Consider the following 5,837-nt stretch of genomic DNA (forward strand, 5'->3'; position numbering starts at 1 on the left):
CAGCAGCTGCCCTGAGGGGACTGACTGTGGTTTCAGACAGTCTCACACCTGTAGGAAGCGAAACCCAGGCTGGTTAACGGGCCCTGTGAGGATAAGATAGCGGGTTTGTGGGCACACCAGGAGGGTCCATTAAGGGGTGAGATGCTTTAAAATAATAGCCCTAATGGAAGCCTTATCTGTGGCTGTCTGCAGCTTTCTGTCGCTCTTGAAGGTAGAACATCCTCACGATGAAGACTCTGCAGTTCTCCGCTATTTAAAACATGGTCTTTTTTTATGCTCAGGAAATACTGTATAAATAGGTGGTTTTATCTAGAGACCAAAGACCATATTACACCATGTCTAATTCCCCCATTTTACACAACAAAGTCCCTATTATTCCTGAGACTGTTTGTTTAGAAAACACAAGGGAATTATTTAATGTTTTATTCAAAAACGTGAATTCATTCAGAAGCCAAGGATGCACACTATAAAAGTACCTTAGGTTTACAGTAGTATTTGTGTCACCAGCAAAATCAAATCAGTGCAAAGGAAATATTTAAGTTGCAGCACCGGTGTGTGAGACTTACTGCAGTGCATTCAGCTACATGTGGCAATAAAAGACGACAGTGTGTGATTTGTGTGCACTAAATTGTGTCTTGTGTGTTGCAGTTAGTTATAGTTAATACAAAAGTAACAGTATAAACAATAGAATAATTGTGTTGAAGTGCATAAATGTGTTTTAGTGGGTTATTATAAATAGTGTTATTAATAAGGTTGGTAAATGCCATCCTTTTAAAGGTAAATCCAAGCATTAACTTGAGTTTTTTTCCCCTTTAAATCATGACTACTGTTGCTTATAGAAAAGCTCATTTTTGTTTGTTGTTTTTTTTCCTTGAGCCCATCCTGGTGGAATTTCCAAGGACGCAACAGGAGCAATTGAACCTCTTGTCTCCTTAAGTCTGATAGTCTCCCTAACCCGTTTCCATTAAACCATCATGACAAGAAACTCAACACTTTCGTGCCCTGACTTCAAATCCAAGGCTGTACATTTTGTGTCCTATCCCTCCAAGTATCTGCAGTTTGCTTGATTGTATACCGGTCTGCCTGGCTCTCCCCTGCACTATGTATAGGTTTCCATCAACTAAGTGAATCCAATAATGGGTAGTAAAAGAGAGAGAGGATAATCAAACCTCTGGATGTGTCTTTTCGCCTCGCTTGAGACCAAAGGAGAAATCCTGCACTTAATTGTTGAGGGGACCTAAAGTTCCAGAGCGCCTACGTTGGAAAGCAGCTTTAATTAGACATAGTTTGAGGCTAATATCTCAGATGGGGTAACATCCACTGCCACAGGAGGCACCCACACATACCGAGAATAATGTACAGTACCTGCCTGTAGATGTGCAGAGCCAGCCTAGGGATTCAACTGAGACATTTCTGATGTATGCTTGCCATCTCTTGAGTAATTTTTATTGATTTTCAGGGAGGAAGTGGCTCTAACAAGCTTCTCCTATGTGATAATCTCCTTTTTACGACGAAAGCAGTGATTAGGAGGAAGGGCCCCGCTGCTTTCAGCAGTAATTGTGTGGTAATCAATCATCAATCTCCAGGAGCTGTTCGACAAAGCACTCCTGTTCAGATGCTATTTTTGACCCAGGCAACAACTAATAAGGTCTCGCTTCAGCTAGGGACAGAAAAACCAACAGACGCAGAATAATATTCCCATTTGCTGTTCAGTGTACCTACAATTTTTATCTCTTTTTAAATCTATGATTGCGTAGCTGTAAGAGGTATGATAGTTTGTTTTGCGGTTAAATGTTGCCATCTCTTTCAATCACTGACAAAAAGCTGTAATGTCATTTGATTACCACAAGATGCTGACAATTTCATATGTCCCTTGGAGGCACCACATTGTGACCCAATTGCTTTACTCCCATTTCTCCGCCAAAGCAAGGGCTGAGGTGGGTGTGAGGTGAATGTCATGAAACTTGGTGCAGAGGTGTAGCAAAGGAAGAAGCCGTTCAGTTTATGTGTATGGTGTGTGTCTGCAATATATCCTTTTCTTTTAAATTGCAAAATAGGGCATTGCCCCATGGGCTCATTGAATGCACTCCCAGGGTGCCCTTTTGTTTAGAGATGCTGCTCTTCTTATCCACCACATGGTTTTACATTACATGCCAAGTATAGAGGAGAGTCTGATAATGCTTCAGCATCCAATGAGCATGCTTCAGATCATGTTAAAGCCTAATCTTTGCAGGGAGAAAAGACATAGCACACATCTTTTATAAGAAGAGGATTGCTTGTTCAAAATTCAAGAAATCAATACTGTAGCAGCTAAATAAGATTACAGAGAATTTTTAGTGAGGAAGTCGTAAATTTGTGGGGGGCGTAGAAGAACAAATCCATCAAAGCCAGCATCAAAGCTGAGGCGGTTTTCCCTGCACTGTCTTTGATTGTAGAGATTATAAAGGAAGATAGAAAATAAGAGAAGATTGCCTGACATGATGGCTGATCTTCCGAGAATAACCTCAAGTGCTATCCTAGCTGATTTAGGGAGGGGGACAAATGCATCTAGTGTCCTACATTGGTCTGATTAGATTAATAAATCAATCCCATCCTCACCCGCCCATCAGGTTTTGCCCAGGCTATTTTTAAGAAATGGGTTACAGAAGATCATCAAAGTATTTCTGATCACTGACTAACACATGACACTAGCTGTTGCATAACTGACATCTGCATGGAAAGCGCTGGTTATAGATGGCAAATGGAAGAAGTGCTTTTGGTGGAGAAAACTCCTTTTTCTTTGTTGAAGCAAAATGCACTACTTTTTAAAATTCTCTCATTATTAGATGAGAACTCATCTGCATATATTCCAATTTAGTGCACAGTGTTACACATCAGCTGCCTCCTGGTGTGTGACAAGAACATGCCCGGACTTTAACCTCTTTCTTGTATTTAGCTGTCACTGACGAGGCCTACCGTATGTGCTGAGCAGAATTAAAGAAGCGTGTCTGCAGGGTTGGGGATGCTTGAATGATGCTTCAATTAATGGTTTCTATAGACTCCCATACAGTTGATAAGTTCTGCATGTTTGGATAAAAAACACTTACTAACACTGCATGATCTTTTTTTTTTGTAATTGTCTCTGTGGCTGTAAGTTAACCTGAAATCAATCCATGTGGAAATGGGAGCTTTTGTTGTGAATTACATGAAAGTAAAGGTACACAATGACAAACGGTTCCAGTAACCAGGACTGTGCAGTTTCAAAGGTTCCTGCATACCATCTCTGAATTGAGGAGGGAGCCTAAGGGTACATCTTTCACCTTCTCACAATGGTGTTAGTCAGTGGTGCTAGGTTTGGTCATTATGCAAATGTACTGTTTATAAGATTAGGGAAACCCGCAGTCGGCTGAGACGGAGGAAGTCACTTGGATGAGTGATGAAACATTTCTCTTCTCTACTTCCTAGAATTTAGCAGCATTTCAATGAAAATCACGGGCTAAACTCACATGCTCACACACACAAATAAAAAACAAAGCAAAATAAAGGCAAAAGGATTCATGATTTTTAACCCAGGTTGATCTGAGTTACAGTTTGAGCTATGCAAACAATTTTATGAAAGGAGTGGCGAGCACATTTCACATTTCAGACAAACAGTTGATGAGGATTCAAATCTCCCTTCTCTTTCTCTCTGATTGGTGAATGCTTTTTATGTGTTCACAAAGTGTTCAAACCTTGTCTTTCTGTCAGGCTGAATCTGATAACGAAGCCCTGCTTGAAATAGACTAACTTACATTTTCAAACTTTTAAAGCCAATTTCTATATTTGTCTGTCAGTATCACTGACTCTGCCACAGTTTCCAAATATTTAGAATTTTGATCTTTTACTATGTAAGCATTAACAAGAGTCATTGTTAGTAAGCCACTGGGTGCATTGTGTGCAGGGTGCTGTGTTCAGCACACAGGCTTTTGGCTCTTTTCGATTCCTAAAAAAAAGTGGTTTTTCTTACTTTACTCTGCACCTATTTAATCAGGAACATTTAATTTTCTCTTGATTTGGAGGCCTCAGAGGATTTTTAAATCATGAACACTGAAGATAATCCAAAGGGACTTTGTCATTAAAAAAGCTCCACTGTATCCTGGAGTTAATTGCTCTTTTTTTGGAAGTACATGCAGGAGAGACACTTTGACAAAAGTAGTGTACAGACTTTTGTTTCAGTGAGCATATGTATGAAATACAGCAATTAAAAATTTCTAGCTCGTGGTGCTGGCTGGCTGGCTGATGGCCAATCCAAACTAATAGCCATATTTTTTGCTCTGCAAATATGTGAATAGCCTTTTCCTCTTAATGAGGGCCAGAATGCAGGGATTGGGTGACCTGTGTCCCCCTGCACTCATTATAAAAGCACAGAATCATGCAGAAGCTGAAGCCAATGTTCACCTGGCAATTATGATGGCCTGGTGACTGATGGGGAAATCTTTTCCTGTGTGTTCTCCTCAAGAGGACTGAATCACAGTGCCTTGCAGACAGTGCTCAGAGGCATCTCAACTTTGCTCTGTGCTGCCATGCAATCATTCATTTGGAAACAGTTATGTCAGGCCTTAGTGCTGTTTTTAGAAGCTACCATTGGTACAGTAGGGCTTGCTGGGTTCTGACTGGACAAGGAATATCATGTGGTTAAGTACAGGGACATAAAAGATATTAGGGGAGGTAGATTTCGCCTGGAACCAGACTGACTTAGCAGAGACTTTGCATTGAGAAAGGGTTAAAGAAAAGGGAGCAACAGGCTATTATAGATATTTACACTACAAAATCAAGAGATACTGCATGAAATGGCAGTAAATACAAAACAAATGATTGATATTCACAGATGACTGTGTGTGATACTACACCGGATGCAACAAGATGTGTAGGTGACTGTCAGGCCTGATTCAGAAGGTGATTTATTCATTTGATCTATTTACTCTTTCTGGGGTGAAAATGAATACAGCTGAATCAATCCACATTGCTGTTGCGCTGATGATGCAGTGTGTATCCTGCTTTAATGCTTTAATATCTAAGAGGCACACATCATTGACTTCGATAGGGGTAATTGGGATTTTAGCAAGAAAAAAAAGACATAATCACAAAAATAAAATAGAAAATAATAGAGAAGAAAAAGGGTGGAGATACAATAGACAAGCTGTTTGATTTAGGCTGCTCACCCTGCTTCATGTGTTTGAGAGAAAGCCTGGGTAACTATGGTGTGGGTGTATTCCCCCGTGGCCTTGATCTTGGTAATATGATGGGTGAATTCTGGTTTCAGCTTTTTTGTCCTCCTGAGATCTAAAAGAGTTTGCTGGGAGTGACAGCAACTACCCTGCTGAAGGTGTTACTCTGTTAAGAGATCTAGTGTGTAGCATAGATCGGGTGCAGTCACCCATGGGATCGATGAATGTGGGGGTCAGCTGTGGCTGTCAGTACAGGTGACCCAGAAGAATAGCCGCTAAAATGTTCACTGGCATTGGGACGATTTTTCCTTAAACTGGTTATGTGCTTAAAAAGACTAAAGACTAATTAGTTTGGCAACTTTTTTTTTTTTTGGGCAAAATAGAGATAACGAGCTGCAGGAGAAAAATGTAGCTTTTTAAAACACACAAAAGGCATTTATAATATCCTTAATAACTGTTATTGGCAATCTATCTCTAAGCCAGGGGTTCATTCTTCCATTATTGGAGTCTAAAATGTTGCTTTCGGTGCAATTATTTGAAAGTCATCAAGACATCTCGGCTGCAATTTCCCATATTTGATCACTTGGAAAAAAAACGAAAGAAAAAACTGTCAAATCAGGCGAATCCTCTTCCCTCCTCCTCCAAATTGTC

Source organism: Perissodus microlepis, chromosome 16, assembly GCF_051167445.1.
Source record: "Perissodus microlepis isolate ML-2025 ecotype Zambia chromosome 16, ASM5116744v1, whole genome shotgun sequence".
NCBI classification, from domain to species: domain Eukaryota; kingdom Metazoa; phylum Chordata; class Actinopteri; order Cichliformes; family Cichlidae; genus Perissodus; species Perissodus microlepis.